The sequence below is a fragment of the Mesoplodon bidens genome, assembly GCF_964165515.1.
Source record: "Mesoplodon bidens genome assembly, chromosome: 9".
Classification (NCBI taxonomy): Eukaryota; Metazoa; Chordata; class Mammalia; order Artiodactyla; family Ziphiidae; genus Mesoplodon; species Mesoplodon bidens.
In genome coordinates, this window is record NC_138166.1 from 17155080 (window position 1) to 17176553 (window position 21474).

General features: G+C 40.2%; 1 protein-coding gene across 2 annotated transcripts in view; it reads left to right on the top strand.

The window, feature by feature from the left end:
* Positions 1-21474, top strand: part of SUGCT (succinyl-CoA:glutarate-CoA transferase) — a 661401-nt gene that overhangs the window by 233961 nt on the left and 405966 nt on the right. The gene's annotated exons all lie outside the window — the stretch shown is intronic.

The following is a 21474-nucleotide window of genomic DNA, read 5'->3' on the forward strand; positions in this document are numbered from 1 at the left end:
GTTAACAATTCTTACTCTTTCCTATCAGTTTCACTTTTGTTTACATCTAACTTCTCATCTGTAGGAATAGATTGTGGTTTTTGTGGATCTCAATGCCCATGTGAACCGTTCTTCAGTATGAACATTTGCTCTCATCAAACCAATAAATTAAGGACTTTTGTTCAAATATAATATCTTGTCTTTTGAAAATGCCCTTGTGTTTCCATGTAGCATAGATATATCAAAGTTCTTAGACTCACAGATATCAAGAACAAACTGAGTACCAGTGGGGAGGTGGGGGAGGGACAATATAGGGGTAGGAGAGTGGGAGGTACAAACTATAGGGTGTAAGATAGGCTACAAGGATGTAGTGTACAACACGGGGAATATGGCCAATATTTTGTAATAACGAAATGGAGTGTAACCTTTAAAAATTGTATTAAAAAACTAACAAACAAGCGAAAGTTCTTAGAAAAAAACTTTTGCTAATGTTATGTTTATTCCTCTTCCCTTCTCCTTTGGGGATCTCTACATGAGTCTGCATTCATTACCTATTTGCTTTTTCCTGGATTTTAAGCACTTCTTCTCTACGCTGCCTGTCTCTCCTCCTTCAATCAATGGGGCCTCTGTGTGTGGGACTGATATGCAGAGAAGAGGGGAATGAGAATTGGGCTCCCCTTTCTTGGTCATTAGTTAAATAAAACTTGGATTCTACTGCAAAGCCGGAGAGCCCTCAGTCATTAACATTTCACCCCATGAGAATTGGCCCTTTATCTCTGCTTTTTGCCTCTTTGCCTCTCAAGCAGTTTTTGATTCATTTAATTCATTGATATGACTTTTTCCTTTCACACCATGGTTACCAAGTTTCAATAACAGGCACTTGTGAGAACCTTATCAAAAGCTCTTTGAGAGTCTAAATAACTCATATCCATGCTGTGAGAAGAGTGGACCCAAGAAAAATACAAAACCTATAGGCAGATATGTGTCATCTTGTTATTGAGTTGCCAACACTCTTCTAACTTTAAGAACCACAGAGTTAAATTACTGGTTTCCTGTGTCCTAAAACCTGTATTCCTTGCTAAATTCTGTTATAGAATTCTATTGTGGACAGACTTCTAGCGGCATCTGTAACAGTTTAATTTCAAATTTCTCTTTTTGGGGTGAATTAAATAACCTAAGACCTTCTTCTTTCTCCTCTTATATACCCAGAAGTGGGAGTTTGAGCATTTCGGAACCCATAGGTTCTTATGTCTTTATTCAGACTTAAGAGGAATCAAACTTGTAAAGAAGAGACTAGAGGGTAGTCTTAAGAGAGGAAACTTGATAAGGGAGTTCCCTTCATCATCATCCTGCTGTTAAAACACAGACCACAGAGAGGCCCTTGGGTGCTCAGAGGCCAGGGTCCCTGCTCTCTTGGGCTGGTGTGTGGACGTGTTTTGGTGGTGTCTTGTGGGATGCATTTCTACAGTATCTTCCAGCTCAGGTCTCTTCTCCACGGTGGATCAAACAATGGTGACCAGGGAAGATTAGGATATTGATTCAGTCCCATTGATAACCTTATCATTTGTTTTTCTGAATAAATATCCCCGGATTCACTAGTACCGTTAAGTGTTGGGCTTTCAGAAGTCTCTGTGAATGTTGTAAAATGTCTCATTTTCATGATATGATTTTATGTTTTTCTAATATTCAAAACATTAATGGCTCCATATTAATTACATGATCAAATCTGGTCATTTTATTCTGACATCATGGCCTTCCACAACCTGACATGACCTTTCCTTTCCACCTTTTCCCAATATAAAGGAATAATATAGGGAGGTGTGTCCAGAGGGAGAGAGTAGGGGGAGATGGCAGGAAAGTCATGCTGTAAAAGTTATAATAGAGTTTATGATAAAGGAGTTTCTGAAACTTGTGAAACAAAGGACATTTTTTGTCCATAAAATGAGTTAGCTTGTCAACAACTTCTGTTTTCGGTGTAACCTGATGATAGGTCTTTTTTTTTTTTCCTTCCAGTTTTATTGAGATATAATTGACATATAATGTTGCATTAGTTTAAGGCACACAAATAATGATTTGATATATGTATATATTCTGAAATGATTACCCTAGTAAGTTAACATCTGTCACCTCACAGTTACAAATCTTTTTCGTCCCTTGTGATGAGAACTTTTCAGATCTACTCTCTTAGCAACTGTCAAATATACAATACAGTAGTATTAACTATAGTCACCATGCTGCACATAACATCCTCAGGACCTATTTATCTTAAAACTGAAAGTTTGTGCCTTTTGAGCACCTTCACCCATTCCCCCCCACCCTGAAGAGAGGTCTTGAAGGGAATACGCAACCTAATAGAGTTTGAAGTTTTCCAGCAACTTAGAACCAGCAAAAACTTCCTTCCACACCTGAAGAGACCTAGGGACTCAAGAGTTTCCATCGAGCATGCTTCTCATTTGTTCCTTCTCTTACTCATCTATTTAACACGTATTTATTGACTACCTACTATGTGCCAGTGACTGTTCTGGGCACAAGGAAGATGGCTTCAAAAACAAAACAAAACTAAACTCCCTGCCTGCCTGGACTTCCATTAGAGTAAACCTTGTAGACGTTCTAGAAGACTTTTCTTTAAGACCTCTTCCATAAAAACATGTGTTTTGATATGCCTAAGAAGCTAGTTGTCCGTATTTTTCATATAAACTTTTTGTAAATTTTGCTTTACAGAAGTATTGCAGCTACAGTCTGTGCCTGTTAATAACTTATTGTCTTTCTGTCTTTTTGTGAGCATATTACAGTGCACATGCTACAGTTTTTTGTGTGTGGTTTTCCTGTCATTTCTATAGAAAAGCATATTTTTTGTAACAGTAGCTACATTACCGTGTGAATATACCATGTTTTTCCCTGTTGTCTGCTATTAAATGTTATATCATAAAACTTACCTTTAATGCTCATAGACACTTTCCTCAGCCTATATTTCTATTTTGGAAAATCTTTAAAATACATAAAAATGTAGAGGGATTTGTGAGAGTGAATTTGCACTTCAGACAACTTTAAAAAAAACTCTAATAATGATGGACTCATGGTGTTCCTTAAAAAGCAAAACAAAACGTCGCACCCCTTTCATCCAATTCGATATCCAAAAGTGAAAACAGAAGCATTTATGGATTTTTACAAAGTTTGCTCTCCTAAATACACATAAAGCTTCCCTCTTGTGTTTCAAAATCTTCCTTCCAAAGTATGTTTCCTAAGTTTTGATTAATTTCCTGAGTAATTTCCCAAAGTAACTTTCCTGCCCATGGCAAGCATTCATTTAAGTGTTTTAGAATCAGGTGATTCTCTTTGCATTCTCCTCTGCAATTCATAGACTCTTTAGAAAGTGCCTACCAGAAATGTTAGTCATTTACCTCACTTTTCTGTCACTCTTGCTAAATTCAGTTTGATGCTGCTCTCTGAGAGTGGTCGGCCTCACGTGGAAAGGCAGCTGCATGTTTTTGTCATCAGCAGTGTTTTCCATAGCCAGCACAAACACAATCCCTCTCAAGTGCTCTCAGGTGTTACTATTCCCCAACTGTGGCCGTGAACAAGATTTTTTTTTTTTTTAATTTAAAGGTGGAAGACTTTCCCCTTGAACTTGCCATTTTGTCCAGGGTGTTTCAGAAAGTCTGTTTACCCAGCTGCTAAGACCAAAAACGAGGCAAAACTAAAGCATGTTCAAAGTCCCCAGCTAAAACACAGAAGAAAAGATAAAATCGAGACTAATGCAGGGTCTGTTACAACAAACCCCTCCTTTGCAAAGCTAAGGAGCAACAAACTCCTCAACCTGTGCGACCCACACACACAGGACCAGCATTTTTGCAATAGTTTAGACCTCGCGGGAGAGACTAAAAATCATGATGTGTATTGGTACTAAGAAGAGAAGGATTATGATGATGTATTAGTAGTTGGGGAGAAATAATAGGAAGACATGAAATGAGGATGAAGGAAAAGAGAAATAATAGGGAAAATAGAAATACAATTCATTTTATTCCTCCTGCTTCCTCTCTTCATCAACGTTAATGGCCACTGACTGTGTGCCTTTGTCCTGCAGATACAGAGATGAAAGATGAGGTGGCTCTTGGTCTAAGTAGGAAAACAAACAAGTAAAGCAATGAATTAAGTAGTGTGTGTGAAGTGCCACTATACACATATGCACAGGGTGGTGGGAGGCCAGAGAAGGGGCGACTACCTCAATCTGGGCAAGTCAGGGAAGGCTTTCCTGCAGACAATGCCAGCTGAGGTGAGTCTTTTTTTTTTTTTTTCCAGTTGAGATGAGTCTTAAAGGACGAATAAAATTAGGCAGGTGAGGAAAAAAGTTCACATCAAAGGAGGAAATATCAAACTGAGTGTAATTTTATACGGAGGAAAAAATAAATCATAGGAGAAGAAAAAAAAGCTTGGAGAGAAACTGATGACAACTTTTAAATTGCTTTTTGAAAAATGCTACATGTTAGGGAAGCATATGTCAGTATAGTCCTAGTGAAGGCATTCCTAAAATGTTGGTTACCCAAGTTGTCATAAATAAAACTAACAGTGTGAGACAAATTTACCTTTTTTTTTTTTTTTAATTAATTTATTTATTTTTGACTGTATTGGGTCTTCCTTTCTGTGCGAGGGCTTTCTCCAGTTGTGGCAAGCGGGGGCCACTCTTCATCGCGGTGCGCGGGCCTCTCACTGTCGCGGCCTCTCTTGTTGCAGAGCACAGGCTCCAGACGCGCAGGCTCAGTAGTTGTGGCTCACGGGCCTAGTTGCTCCGCGGCACGTGGGATCTTCCCAGACCAGGGCTCAAACCCGTATCCCCTGCATTGGCAGGCAGATTCTCAACCACTGCGCCACCAGGGAAGCCCAAATTTACCTTTTAAAGTACTGTGGCATCTATGTTCATCAGGATATTGGTCTATAATTTTCTTGTGATATCTTTGTCTGGTTTTGGTATCAGGGTAATGGTGGCCTCGTAGAATGAGTTTGGGGGTGTTCCTCCCTCCGCTATTTTTTGGAGGAGTTTGGAAGGATAGGTGTTAACTCTTCTCTAAATGTCTGATAGAATTCACCTGTGAAGCCATCTGGTCCTGGACTTCTATTTGTTGGAAGATTTTAATTACAGTTTCAATTTCATTACCTGTGATTGGTCTGTTTATATTTTCTAATTCTTCCTGGGTCAATCTTGGAAGGTTGTACTTTTCCAAGAATTAGTCCATTTCTTCCAGGTTGTCCATTTTATTGGCATATAGTTGCTTGTAGTAGTCTCTAATGATCTTTTGTATTTCTGCAGTGTCAGTTGTAATCTCTCCTTTTTCATTTCTAATTTTATTGATTTGAGTCCTCTCCCTTTTTTTCTTGATGAGTCTGGCTAAAGGTTTATCAATTTTGTTTTTCTTCTCAAAGAACCAGCTTTTAGTTTTATGGATCTTTGCTATTGTTTTCTTTGTTTCTATTTCATTTCTTTCTGCTCTGATCTTTATGATTTCTTTCCTTCTACTAACTTCGGGTTTTCTCTGTTCTTCTTGCTTTAGGTGTAAGGTTAGATTGTTTATTTGAGATTTTTCATGTTTCTTGAGGTGAGCTTGAATGGCTATGAACTTCCCTCTTATAACTGCTTTTGCTACATCCCATAGGTTTTGAATCATTGTGTTTTCATTGTCATTTGTTTCTCGGTATTTTTTGATTTCCTCTTTGATTTCTTCAGTGATCTCTTGGTTATTTAGCAGTGCACTGTTAAGCCTCCATAGACCAATATCACTGATGAATATAGTCGCAAAGATCCTCAACAAAATACTAGCAAACAGAATCCAACAATACATTAAAAGGATCATACACCGTGATCAAGTGGGATGCAAGGATTCTTCAATATATGCAAATCAATCAATGTGATATACCATATTAACAAATTAAAGAATAAAAACCATATGATCATCTCAATAGATGCAGAAAAAGCTTTTGACAAAATTCAACACCAAATGGTTGGAAGACCTAAATAGACATTTCTCCAAAGAAGACATGCAGATGGCCAACAAATACATGAAAAGATGTGCAGCATCACTAATCATTAGAGAAATGCAAATCAAAACCACAATGAGGTATCATCTCACTAGTCAGAACGGCCATCATCAAAAAATCTACAAACAATAAATGCTGGAGAGGGTGTGGAGAAAAGGGAACCCCCTTGCACTGCTGGTGGGAATGTAAATTGATACAACCACTATGGAGAGCAGTATGGAGGTTCCTTAAAAAACTAAAAATAGAACTACCATACGACCCAGCAATCCCACTACTGGGCATATACCCTGAGAAAACCATAATTCCAAAAGAGTCATGTACCACAATGTTCATTGCAGCTCTATTTACAATAGCCAGACATGGAAGCAACCTAAGTGTCCATCAACAGATGACTGGATAAAGAAGATGTGGCACATATATACAATAGAATATTACTCAGTTATAAAAAGGAATGAAATTGAGTTATTTGTAGTGAGGTGGATGGACCTAGAGTCTGTCCTACAGAGTGAAGTCAGTCAGAAAGAGAAAAACAAATACCGTATGCTAACACATATATATGGAATTTTAAAAAGCGGTACTGATGAAACTAGTGGTAGGGCAGGAATAAGGATGCAGACATTGAGAACAGACTCGAGGGCACGGGGGTGGGTGGTGAGGCGAAGCTGGGACGAAGTGAGAGAGTGGCATGGACATATGTACACTACCAAATGTAAAACAGATAGCTAGTGGGAAGCTGCTGCATAGCACAGGGAGATCAGCTCAGTGCTTTGTGATGACCTAGAGGGGTGGGATAGGGAGGGTGGGAGGGAGGCCCAAGAGGGAGGGGATATATGTATACGTATAGCTGATTCAGTTTGTTGTACAGCAGAAACTAACACAACATTGTAAAGCATTTGTACTCCAATAAAGATGTGAAAAAAAAAAACCCCACATATGAACTATTTAGAAAAAATAAAGTACTGTGGCAATACCTTTAGTAAAATAAATAATTATTTTTGGTTTTGAATGATCTGGTTTTTCTGAAGTCAAGTTTCTGGTATGCAATTGAATATCTACTTATTTTCACAGTTTACTGTATTAAAATACTGTGAAATTAAATGCTGTAGTTCAGAGCCTTCTAAACAGAGGTGCTAAACAGACATTTGTTGAATTGAATCCAGAACTTATTAAAGAGCTTCACCTCTTTAAATTTGGTGTCAAGTTATTTTTAATATACTTGTTCAGAATATTGGAGAGTTGGACCTGGAGCATTCTTGGGCTGTTCATGGAGGGCTTGTGACTTCAAAGATGCCTAAATATAATGTTAATTTTTAAAAACTGACATCTTGGTTCCATCAGACAAATTTGGTCATTCCACTTCCCTGCCTAGGTCTTTCAGGGAGTCTCCACAGCTTTTAAGATAAAGTTTAAACTATTTATCTTAACACATGTAATTGCATCTCCCACTTTTGCCTTAGAACCATCTTATAATTTGGCCTGTTCTTTTAATCTGCTGTGTCTTCCCACAGGCTCATTGCTTTTCACTAAAATGATGAAGCTTCTTCATCTCACTGGCTGCTACTAGTCCTTTAAAATGAGCACAAGTTTTGGGAGCTCTTCCTGCGTCTCATTTGTCTGTTTAAAGTGGCCCCTCCTATGTTGCTGAATCAAAGCATCTATTGCGTTCAGCTGTCATTCATCCTCCACCTTGACGCAGCAGTCAACTTCTTAAGGCAGAGACTATCTTTGTTTTTAGAGACAGTTTTTTTAGAGCAGTCTTACGCTCATAGCAAAACTGAGAGGAAGGTACAGAGAGTTCCCATGTACCCTCTGCTACCCCCCAACCCCTGCCCTCTCCCCCAGCCTCCCCACTACCAACATCCCTCACCAGAGTGGTACACTGATTATAACTGATCAGCCTACATTGACACATCGTAAGAGACCATGCACATGGTAAGAGACTGCCTTTTTTGATTTTATTTCTGGTGCCTGTTTGGGTCCCTGGCGCTAGATGTTCTTTCAGTTAGTGAATGTATGAACCAGTGATGGGCAAAGCCATCCCAGTTTGGCAAACTGGCCAAAGGGAAGAGACCCAATGTCAGGTCAGAATAAAAAGAGGAGAGCAGTGGTAGCTAGAAATGAGAACTTTTTCTAAACTAACCCAGGAGGCCTGTATTATGATCACAGAATGTCAGAAGGTCTGAATTTGAAACCAGAGCCTTCCATTAACTCTGTGGTCTTGAGCAGATCCTCTGATTTCTCTGAGCCTCAGGTTCTCATATATACGGTACGTATAAGAATACCTGCATCACTGTGAGAATTAAAAAACAGAACAGGCATGAAGGCAGCCAGCATAGCCCTCAGCAAACAACAGTGCTCAGTATATTTGAGGAGAATCTCAATCCTCAAGAATCAGAAATTACATTTCCCACATTTTTTGCCATCAGAGTTCTCCTATATCATTTTTTTATTCATGGATGCCAAGTTTTGAGAGATTTTCCTCTCCCAAACTGTAATTATTATATGAATTACCTTCCACAATTTTTATTTAATAAAGTTTCATTTAACTGCCAATCAGATCCTGATTAGGACGATATAACTAGTGTTATTGTACTGATTTGATTTAATTCTAGCAGAAGTAAAGCATGACATTCTAGTTGGCCTGTATGACCTTTTTGCAGCTAAACAAATGATTTCTGTTCAACTTCTTAAAAAAATTAAAAATAGCTCATAAGACTCAGGAATACATTTAACTTTGTACAGTGCTCCTAATAAAGGCTATTAATAGTTCTTTTTTTTTTTTTCAAACCCAAAGTGGACCTTAATAGTTCATATACTATTCCCTTTCAAGAAACACTGTTTCTCAGTGTGGGCAATGAATTTGGAACTTGTGAACATTCCACTTAAATTATTCCATGCATTTGTGGTTGTACCCTCATAAAGAATGAAGCACTTTCGTGTGTTCCTGAGTTGCTATGCTGTGTTAATAGACTATGAAAAGCTTCAGTCAGGGGCTTTGAACTCTGAAATAAAATACATCCATGAGTTCTCCTGTGTCATTTTTATGGTTAAGTTTTTCAAAGTTTTAATGGGTATCTTTGGCCTTCCTAAAAATTGTTGACTTTACTTTTCTCTTAAATAATATCTATAATATCCTTAATTTTCATTTTTAGTGGAAAATAAAACTACCACATATTTCATCTCAGACAACCCTCTATCTCTTGCCCCTTCTCCTACCCCCCATCTTAAATCCCCATTTCAGCCCTCCCTCCTGCCTGCCTTCCATGCCTCCATCTTCCTGTCCTTATCCTGTCATTCACAATTTGAACTCTTTTACAATTAAATAATACATGGATATCACTTATCACTTTCCTAGGTGGGTTTTAGCTACTTGCAGGAAGGCTTCATTGAACAAGTGGTTTGCTTAGAGAACAGGGAGGATTTTATCAGTGGACACCTATATGATGTAATTTAGAAGGACTGGGAGGAACCTCTGTTCCATGGAATATAACCCTTCCTTACACATAGTTTGCTGATTTCAGGAATTCTGCAATTATAGATTTTAAGGGCTTAAAAGTTTGTCCACTCTTAAGCTTCAAACAGCACAGAGGTGGGGGGGTGTTAAAACATGTAGTCTTATTCCTTAGAGTAAATAAAATTCCCCAGGCCCTTTCCTCAGACTAGATTTTAATATGGGGAAAGTGGAGAAATCATCAAAGCCCTGCCTAAGGTGAGTGAAAAGCAGAATGAAGGCTGAGAGCAGTCAGGAGCCCCAAAAATTAAGTTCCCCTCACTGACACTTTTGCCTGGGCTGGGAGGCTATGGGAGTCTCTTTTAACCCGGATTAATTCCTCCCCTCTAAACCTGGCAACCATCGACTCTCCCATGTCTATATGTTTTTAATATACGTAGAGAAACTTATTGTTTTCTCCCACGGAAACTTTTTTGTTGGTCTAATATTCTCTTTCCCATATGATCACATTTTAAAATCTTTTCTGCCAGCCTTTTTTTTTTTTTCCTGCCTACTATTAGTATCTTATGAGGCTGCATTTCACGTGATTTTTATATATCCTCAACCTACATATTTAGTTTATTGTAACCTTCCCCCCAATCTTTCATAATGCTTTGAATCATATCATTGTAGGTTTATCTGGGATCCACTGTAGAGGGCTGATTTGGATAAATGGATCTGACGTTTGGTGAGGGTCACATTTGTTTTCTTTTGCATTCCAGGGCAGCTCTGCCATTATCAGCTAATAGATGGTCCCTTGTAAAATGTCTATATTTTATGTGGTACATTTTCTTAATGTTGGTTATTTGGAGATAGATTTAAGTGGCTATTTGTTGTTACTATAAAATCAGCCTGGAGGGGAAAAGAATGAAAGAAACACAGCCCTGGAATGCATCCCTTTTGGCTTACAGAATGCAAAGGGAACCACTGCAACTCCAAGCAAGCTCCTCGTGACCAGGGCTCTTTCTACCCTGTTAAGAGAATTCTTTGTGACTGAGAATCTAATGATATCTTTAAGTGAGTCAGGATGGAATGGAATGTCATCCCACTCCTTCTCTCCCCCTCCTTTTTTCCAGAAGGGCTATAAAACATTCCACACTGCCTTTTAGTAGAAAGAATTAGGTGGTAGTGGTGGGATATTTATATGTATGTGCAGGGGGGTGAGGATGGTGGCGGGAGGGAGTCCAGTAAACTCTGTTTCCCTGAATAAAACATTTAATACCCTCATTTCTCCTTTGGAACTTAATGTATATTTTTAGATTTATAGAATGTTAGAGCCCTAAACACTTGGGGAGCTGGATAGAACCTGGGATATCATTGAACTTAACCCCTTCCTATGTGTAAGAACTTAGAGTTTAACAGCATCATGGCCACAGACCCCTTGAAATCTGGTGGGAGATTCCACAAGGCCAACTCGAAAGGCCTTCCTTTTGGGAGGGTGTAGGCACAGCTCTCCAGACTTTGCTGGCTGACCTTCTTTTGCCCTTGACTTTTGAATTGGATGGAGAATCTGGAGTTTGACTCCGTCTCCTGACACTTGGTTTGCTCCGTAGACTCCCAGACTCATTCCTGCCCTGCCCAATTTCCTGCCTGCCTTTGGCTCAGACTGAGTTCTGTTCTGCAACTACTTTGCCCCCACTTGGGTTCTATTCTTATCTCTTCTTAGCTTCAGCTTTCCAGCGTAGGCCTTCCTTGGGCCTTTGATCTGACATCAACTGATGTTTCTAGTGAGAGCTGACTCCACCTCTCTCCCCGTGCTGACAGCTGACATCCCTGCTGAGCCTTGATTTCCACCAGCTGTCCAGCATCCTGGAACATTCCCTAGCGACCAGCTGCTCCTGGCCATCTTCACCTGGACAATCCACAGTAGTTTTGGCAAGCTGCTCACTGCTTCCAAAGCCAGACTGGACCTACCTTAGTTCTGGTTTAATATGTTTTCCCCAGTATCACACAGCTCACTGGTGTGTGAGGCTCAAATTGGAATCTCCTGATTCCTTTTTCCACAGTACTCCTGGGGCAATCACTTATTTCCCTTTTCTCTAACTAGAAATTTTGTATTTAGAATAATCCTAGGTAGGAAAAGAAATTAAGTGAACATTCTGCACGCCCCCCAACCCAAACACACACACACACACACAACTTTTAATCTTTCAATTTATAAGTTTGCATTTTTCTTTCTTAATGATTTTTCTTCCCTCTATTGTGAATTGTTTTTCTTTTCTCATTTGCTAACTTTGGAAAAAGAAAAATCCAGACATTGGAATGTCTGAGTTTATTTAAGTCTCAGCACTCTGTTCAATTTAATGAAGGGAAACAAAAAAGGAAAATCAGAATGCTGGCCTGGATCTTTGTGGCTCTGGGATTGGCCCTTTTTGGTGGCCATTGATATATACTATATTTGGAAAATAAGAGTAATTGGTGGTTCCAAGCTATTTTTAAACACATTAGAATATAGAAATAAATTCTAAAATATAGAAATTTAGAACTTTTAGAAACAGAAACGGTGAGAGACATAATCATTTTGTAATAATTTAACTATTTTCTAATATAGGTAAATAAAAAGAGGATTTATTTAGCATATTTAATGAGGTGGCGGTAGTAGACATATGTCACACTGCATACCCTGCTAACAGCACATATTCTTTTTTAGTGTCTATGGAACATTTACAAACACTGATTACAGACTAGGCTACAGAGAAAATATTAGTAAGCTTCAAGAAAGAAAAACTAACCACAATGAAATATTCTAAAAATTAATAACAAATTTAAATATACAAGCATAGATATAACTATAAAGCACAGCATGTAAGCCAAAAAATTTAATATGGGATGAAAAATTTTAAATCATAGTTAACAGTTGTGGTATAGCAAATCATCCTAAAACTGACTGTTTTAAAATGTGTCTGAAAACATTTTCTATGAAGAGTTAGATAGTAAATACTTCAGGCTTTGTGGACCTTGTGGTCTTCATCATAGCTACTTAACTCTACTGTTGTAGCGAGATGGCAACCATAGACAATACTTAAATGAGTGAGTGTGACTGTATTCCAAAAGGACTCTATCTATGGACATTGAAAGTTGAATTTCATACATTTTTGATGCATTACGAGATATTATTCTTTTGATTTCTTTCAATCGTTTAAAAATGTAAAATCCATTTTTTTCTTGAAAACTCACAGAATTCACTCTCTTAACAATTTTCCTACATATCATATATAGCAGTGTTAGCTATAGTCACCATGTTGCCTTGTATATTACATCCCTAGTATTTGTTTATTTTATAACTGGAAATTTGTACCTTTTGACCACCTTCTTCCAATCTCCCTTCCTCTTACTCTTTGCTTCTGGTAACCACAAGTCTGATCTCTTTTTCTATGAGGTTTTTTTTTTTTTGTTTGTTTGTTTTTGTTTTTTTTAGTACTGCATATACGTGAGATCATACGGTATTTGTCTTTCTCCGTCTGACTTATTTCACTTAGCATAACGCCTTCAGAGTCCACCCATGTTTTCACAAATGGTAAGACTTTCTCACTTTTTATGGCTGAATAATATTCCATTGATTGTGTATACCACAATTTATTTATCCATTTATCCATTGATGGACACATTTTTTCCAAGCCTCGGCTATAGCAAATGATGCTGCTATGAACATGGGGATGTAGATATCTTTTCAAGTTAGTGTTTTCATTTCCTTTGGATATAATCCCAGATCTGGAATGTGATAGTTCTATTATTAATTTTTTGAGGATCCTCCATACTGTTTTCCATAGTGCTGTACCAATTTACATTCCCACCAACAGTCCACAAGAGTTCCCTTTTCTCCACAACTATGCCAGCATTTGTTATCTCTTTCTTTTTGATGATGGCCATTCTATCAAGCATGAGGTGATATCTCATTGTGGTTTTAATTTGCATTTCCCTGATGGTTAGTGATGCTGAGTATCTTTTCATGTGTCTGCAGGCCATCTATGGGTCTTCTTTGGAGGGATGTCTATTAAGGTCCTTTGCCCATTTATAAATTAGGTTATTTGGGTTTTTTTGCTGTTGAATTTAATTAATTATTTATATATTTTAGGTATTGACCCATTTTCATGTATATGGTTTACAAATTTTTTTTCCCATTCCATAGGTTGTCTTTTCACTTTGTTGATGGTTTCTTTTGCAGTGCAGAAGCATTTTAATTTGATGTAGTCCCACTTGTTTATTTTATTTTATTGGAGTATAATTGCTTTGCAATGTTGTGTTAGTTTCTGCTGTACAACAAAGTGAATCAGCTATATGTCATATATCCTCTCCTTCTTGGACCTCCCTCCTACCTCCCCCCCGCCCACCAATCCCACCCATCTGGGTCATCATGGAGCAGCGAGCTGAGCTCCCTGTGCTATACAGCAAGTTACCACTAGCTGTCTGTTTTACACATGGTAGTGTATATATGTCAATCCTAATCTCCCAATTCGTCCCACTGTCCCCTTCACCCCTGTGTCCACATGCTTTTTCTCTACATCTGCGTCTCTGTATCTGCCCTGCAAATAGGTTCACCTGTACCATTTTTCTATTATTTTTGATATTGTTGCTTGTACTTTAGGTGTCATATCCAAAAAATCATTACCAAGACTCATGTCAAGGAGCTTTATTTTATCTAGAAGTTTCATGGTTTCAGGTCTTACATTTAAGTCTTTAATCCATATTGAGCTAATTTTTGTGAGTGGGTGTAAGATACAGATCCAGTTCATTCTTTTACATGTGAATATCCAATTATCCCAGTTTCATTTATTTAAAAACCTGTCTCTTCTTCACTGAGTATTCTTGGCTCTCTTGTGAAATATTAGTCAACTGTATATGCTTGGATTTATTTCTGGGCTTTGCATTCTATTCCATTGGTCTATTTCTCTGTTTTTATGCCAGTACCATATTGCTTTGATGACTATAGCTTTATAGCATTGTCTGAAATCAGGAAGTATGATGCCTCCTGCTTTGATCTTCTTTCTCAGGATTTCTTTGGCTACTCAGCATTTTTTATGGCTCCATGTAAATTTTAGAAGTATTTTTCTACTTCTGTAAAAAATGCAATTGAAATATCAATAGGAATTGAATTGAATCTATAGATGGCTTTTGATAGTATTGACATTTTAGCAATATTAATTCTTTCAATTCACGAACATAGAATACCTTTCCATTTATTTGTGTCTTCATTGTTTTCATTAGTGCCTTGTAGTTTTCAGAGCAGAGATCTTTCTCCTCTTCAGTTAAATTTATTCCTAAGTATTTTATTGTTTTTGATCCTATTGTAAATGGGATTAATTTCTTTATTTCTTTTTTTAAAAATTCATTGTTAGTGTAGAGAACACTACTGATTTTTTTTTTTTTTTTGCGGTAAGCGGGCCTCTCATTGTTGTGGCCTCTCCCGTTGTGGAGCACAGGCTCCGGAAGCACAGGCTCAGCGTCCATGGCTCATGGGCCTAGCTGCTCCACGGCATGTGGGATCTTCCCGGACCGGGGCACGAACCCGTGTCCCCTGCATCGGCAGGCGGACTCTCAACCCCTGTGCCACCAGGGAAGCCTACTACTGATTTTTGACTGTTAATTTTGTATCCTTTAAAATTACTGAATTCGTTGATTAGATCTAACAGTTTTTTTGGTTGAGTCTTTAGGATTTTCTATATGTAAAATTATGTTATCTACAAAGGTAGACACTTTTACTACATCCTTTCCAATTCCAATACCTTTTATTTCTTTCTCTTGCCTGATTGCTTTAGTTAAGACTTTAGTTAAGTACTTTGTTGAATAAGAGTGGTGAGAGTGGGCACCCGTGTCTTGTTCCTGATCTTAGAAGAAAAGCGTTCAACTTTTCACCATAAGAGATGATGTTAACTGTGGGCTTGTCATTTATGGCCTTTATTATGTTGAAATATGTTCCTTCTATGTCTAATTTGTTGGGAGTTTTTATCATAAATGGATGTTGATTTTGTCAAATGCTTTTCTGCATCTATTGAGATGATCATATGATTCTTTTTCTATCACATTGATTGATCTGCATATATTGAACCATCTTTACATGCCATGGATAAGTCCCACTTGATCATGGTGTATGGTCCTTTTAATGTGCTGCTGAATTCAGTTTGCTAGTATTTTTTGAGACGTTTTTCATTTGTTTTCATGAGGGATATTGCCCTGTAGTTTTCTTTCCTAGTAGTATCAGTTTCTGGTTCTAGTATCAGGGTAATGCTGGCCTCATAAAATGAGTTTGAGAGTGTTCCCTCCCCTTTTATTTTTTGGAAGAGTTTGGGAAAGATTGGTGTTAATTCTTCTTTAAATGTTTGGTAAAATTTACCAGTGAAGCCACCTGGTCCTGAGCTTTTCTTTGTTGGGAGATTTTTTATTACTAACTCAATCTCCATAGTAGTAATTGGTTTATTCAGACATTCTATTTATTCTTGATTTAGTCTTGGTAAGTTATATGTTTCTCAGAAATGTTTTTCCATTTCTTCCAGGTTGTCCAGTTTGTTGGCATATATTTGACTATCGTAGCCTCTTATGATCCTTTGAATTTCTGTGGCATCAGTTGTAATGTCTCAGTTTTTCATTTATAATTTTGTTGATTTGGTTCCTTTCTCTTTTTGCCGTGGTTAGTCTAGCTAAGGGTTTTTCAATTTTGTTTATCTTTTCAAAGAACCAACTCGTACTTTGGTTCACTTTTTTCTTTTTTTTTTTCTCTTTCATTTACTTCTGCTCTAATCTTTAGTATTTTCTTTCTTCTGCTAATTTTGGCCTCAGTCTGTCCTTCTTTTTCTAGTTTCTAAAGGCATAGAAGGCTTCTTGGTGGCAGTAGCAGCAGCCTGAGCGTCCCATACCCGTCTCTGGGGTCCGCGCTGATAGCCCGCGGCTCGCGCCTGTCTCTGGAGCTCGTTTAGGCGGCGCTCTGAATCCCCCCTCCTCGCGCACCCCGAAACAATGGTCTCTTGCCTCTTAGGCAGCTCCAGACTTTTCCCCGGACTCCCTCCCGGTTAGCTGTGGAGCACTGGCCCCCTTCAGGCTGTGTTCATGCCGCCAACCCCAGTCCTCTCCCTGGGATCCGACCTCCAAAGCCCAAGCCTCAGCTCCCAGCCCCCGCCCGCTCCAGCGGATGAGCAGACAAGCCTCTCGGGCTGGTGAGTGCCGGTCGGCACCGATCCTCCATGCGGGAATCTCTCCGCTTTGCCCTCCGCACCCCTGTGGCTGTGCTCTCCTCCGTGGCTCCGAAGCTTCCCCCCTCCGCCACCCGCAGTCTCCGCCCGCGAAGGGCCTTCCTAGTGTGTGGAAACCTTTCCTCCTTCACAGCTCCCTCCCACTGGTGCGGGTCCAGTCCCTATTCTTTTGTCTCTGTTTTTCTCTTTTCTTTTGCCCTACCCAGGTACGTGAGGAGTTTCTTGTCTTTTGGGAGGTCTGAGGTCTTCTGCCAGCGTTCAGTAGGTGTTGTGAAGGAGTTGTTCCACATGTAGATGTATTTCTGGTGTATCTGTGGGGAGGAAGGTGATCTCTGCATCTTACTCTTCCGCCATCTTGAAGCTCCTCTGCCCTGTCATTCTTTTTCATTTTTGTTTTCCTTTTGCTTTTTTGAATGGGTAATTTCCAATGTCTTTTCCTCCAGGTTGTTGATTATTTCTTCTGCATGGTCAGGTCTATTTTTGAAACTCTGTTGAATTCTTCAGTTTAGTTATTATATTTTTCAACTCTAGTATTTCTGTGTTTTGTTTTGTTGTTTGATGCTTGCTATTTCCTTGTTGAACTTCTTCTTTTGTTCATGCATTGTTTTCTTAATTTTGGTTAGTTGTCTGTCTGTATTTTCTTGTAGATTACTAAACTTCCTTAAGAGGACTGTTCTGAATTCTTTGACAGTTCATATTTCTTCAATTTTTAAGGGTCAGTTATTAGAGTTTTTTCAATTTCCTTTGGTGGTGTCATATTTACCTGATTTTTCATGACCTTTGATTCCTTATGCTGGTATCTGTGCATTTGAGTAGTCAGGGTTCTCTTCCAGACTTCAAAGATTTGCTTTGGCAGAGACAGTTCTTCACCAGTTAGCTCAATTTGGGTTTCTGGGTGTGTTGCTGGTAATGTTCTTGGGCAGTTGGGGCCTGATATGATGGTCTGTTTTGGGGCAAGGCAACTGTTCCAATTCTGAGAATGGGGATGGTGGTGTGTTCCACTGGCTAATAAGAGTTAGATAGGACTACTGACTTGGTTTCCTACCCAAATGAGGCTGTAGGATGGACTCTGCAGTTGTCTGGATTCTCTGGTAAAGCTTACTAGTTGGTTGGGACTGGGTACAGTATTCAGTAGTAAATGGGGGTATAAATTAGCTTCCGTGCCCTGGCAGGGCAGCAGGACAGGACCCAGGGACTGTAAAGCTTGTTGTTTGAGGACTCAAATCAGGCCAGAGTGTGCACTGAATTCCCTGGTCAGGTGAGACCACCAGTTTTGCTCTGCACGTGGGGGAAGCCATGGACTGTGCTTTCTATTCAAGAACTAATGTACATAGGGCTGTTGAATAGGCTGTGCAGCTTCTCATGTGTTTTGTTTAGGTTCCCTGGTTGGACAGGCTGAAGGCTGTATTCAGTAATGAGCAGGGCTATGAATTAGATTCCCTGCCTGGGTGCAGTGAGAGAGGCAACTCTGAAGCTGGTAAAGCTTTTTTTTTTTTTTTTTTTTTTTTAATAAATAAATTTATTTATTTATTTAATTTATTTTGGCCATGTTGGGTCTTCGTTGCTGCGCATGGTCTCTCTCTAGTTGTGGTGAGCGGGGGCTACTCTTTGTTTCAGTGCGCAGGCTTCTCATTGCAGTGGCTTCTCTCTCTCTCTCTCTTTTTTTTTTTTTTAAAGAAGATGTTGGGGGTAGGAGTTTTATTTATTTTTGCTATGTTGGGTCTTCATTTCTGTGTGAGGGCTTTCTCTAGTTGTGGCAAGCGGGGGCCACTCTTCATCATGGTGCATGGACTTCTCACTATCGCGGCCTCTCTCTTTGTGGAGCACAGGCTCCAGGTGCGCAGGCTCAGTAGTTGTGGCTCATGGGCCTAGTTGCTCCGTGGCATGTGGGATCCTCCCAGACCAGGGCTCGAACCCATGTCCCCTGCATTAGCAGGCAGATTCTCAACCACTGCTCCACCAGGGAAGCCCGTGATGGCTTCTCTTGTTGCGGAGCACAGGCTCTGGGTGCATGGGCTTCAGTAGTTGTGGCTCGTGGGCTCTAGAGAGCAGGCTCAGTAGTGGTGGCACACGGGCTTAGTTGCTCTGGGCATGTGGGATCTTCCCAGCCCAGGGCTCGAACCCATGTCCCCTGCATTGGCAGGTGGATTCTTAACCACTGCGCCACTGGGGAAGCCCTAAGCTGGTAAAGTTTTTTGCTGTCTTAACTCAAACCTACCCACACCCCAAGTTCCTTGACAGAACAGGGTCACTGGCTTTTTCTATAAACTGTCAGCTCTATCTCCTCACTCTTGGCTTGAGTACTGCTGGGCCACAAAGCTTCCAGGAGTTGTCACCATCCCTTCTGGTCAGATGGGGACAGAGGACACTCCACAGCAAGTGGGGCTATATCTCAGCTCCCTTACCTGGGCAGGAAGGGGAGGGCTAGCTCTGGGATACCCTCAATTTCCTAAACAGGGTCTCCTCCCTCTGGGAGGAGCTGCTCTCAGCCTTAGTTATGAATGAATGCCCCTGCCTGTGCATAACATGGGGATGCTCCACACGGGTTTTGCTCTGGGGGTGATTAGCTCTGCCTGCTGCACAGCTTCCAGGAGTTGTTGCCAGCCCTTCTGGTCAGATGGGGCCAAAGACACTCTCCACAGTGCATGGGGTTGTGATTCAGATCCTTGCCTGGGCATGGGCAAACTCCTCATATGAGGATATGAATCAGACAGATCTGCACCCCTCTGAATTTCCTGGTCAGAGCACACCCCTGACTTGGTTCTGCGGATGAGCAAGGCATCTGGTTGGGATTACTATGTGAGCACTGCAGGTATGAGCTCAGTCTGCCCAGATCAGTGTGCTGGTTGTTGCAAGCCCCTCCCCCTTCTTCATCACAGTCAGATTCCCAGTGGCTGTGGCCTGAAGATTCCCCTGCAGTCCCCGTGGTGTGAGATCGAAGTAGGGACTCCTGCAAAGCAACCAGCAATGCTGGGGTCGGGGTTGGTTGTCTCCCCAGCTCTCTTTCCCACTGAAGGATCCAGAGGCTCAGGAGAGACCTCTTTGTGTGGTGCTGCACTGGCCTGGGAGAGGGGCAGTGTGGTCAGTGTACAGCTGCTTCTCTTATTCTTCTAATGCAGTCTGTCTTGGTCTCTGTGGTACCGGTGAGTGCTTCAGACTCTAGAATTCTCTCATTGGTGTCTTGTTCTTGAATAGTTGTTAGTTGTTCTTCCGGTGAGGGGGAGTGAAGTCAGGAACAATCTATATCACCATCTTAATGACATCACTTCTAAAATTCATTTTTGGCTCAAGGGTTTCACAAAAAGAGGTGGACTAAAATGTGGCCCATGGGTCACAGTTTTCTAACCCCTGTTTCGAAACAACAGTGATTTATTATTTCTTTGTGATTCTGAGGGTTGACTGGGTGGTTCTGCTGGATTTGGAGGAGCCCATTTATGTGATTGTTTTCAGTTAGATGGTTAGCCGGGCCGGAAAGCCCAGGATGGGCTCTCTCATTTGATGGGTTGGGGTTGGCCCCTGGCCACAGGGAGTGACTTGGATGCCTTCCTCATCTTTTTCACCTGTCAGGCTAGAGATGCTTTCCTACACGGTGATCTTTGGACACTGGTTCAAAAGGCAAAGGCAGAAGTGACAGGGCCTCTTGAGGTGTTGGCTCTAGAACTTGCACAGTGTCTCTTCCATCACATTTCTATACTCAAAATGAGTCATGAGGCCAGTGCAGATTCACACTGAAGACAAATAATTTGCTAATGTGTATTATGAATCTCTTTGGAGAAATGTAGCAGGCAGTGGTTTCTAAGCTTATGTGGCCAGCGAAAGTCTCTTTCTCCTCCCTACTCCACGAATCCTAACTCCTGTTAGCATGTCAAGGGATCCTAGTGTGCCTTGGAACACAGTTTGGGAAATCAGAGTATCTAATCTAATCTGATTTAGAGAAATATGTACTAAAGTGGTATCAGGTAGAATATAATATTATATTGAAAGAATAAATCACTGCATTTAAGTAGAGCTTATCTTGGGTATGAAAGTTATAGAAAACCTAGGACTTGATCTTGCGTAGGAGTTCTGACTTTTACTGTTTTATTACACTAGAGTAGAATTATGTAGTTCTTGGACTGGACTACATTATTTTAATACCAGAGCAAAAGGACTATGCATTCATTACCTAAGACAGATTGGAAAGACTGTGGGATCTTTCCCAAATTTTATCCAGGGTTTGGGAAATACTAAATCCAGAGAGTGGGTTGGAGATTGGGAGAGAGAATAAAGTTGGTCTCTGAATGTGTACTACCAAGTGTAGCTTGTTTATGAAAATGATTCACTAAGAAAGAAAGTATTAAAAAATAATACTGCATATAAAATTAAAAGAGTTATATATATATATATTTTAAATATTTATTTATTTATTTAGGCTGCACCAGGTCTTTTTTTTCTTTTTTTTCGTGGTACGCAGGCCTCTCACTGTTGTGGCCTCTCCTGTTGCGGAGCACAGGCTCCGGACGCGCAGGCTCAGCGGACATGGCTCACGGGCCCAGCCGCTCTGCGGTATGTGGGATCTTCCCGGACCGGGGCACGAACCCGTGTCCCCCGCATTGACAGGCGGACTCTCAACCACTGCGCCACCAGGGAAGCCCAAGAGTTATATTTTTAAGAAAAATTTACAACAGAGCTAAGCTTGTGACCAAATGCAAAGTCAGTGTATAGAAAATAGTACTTGCCTATTTAATCCAAAAATTTAATGAAGGAGAGAGATTCCATACATGGTTAAAAGTAGCAACATCAAATATGAAA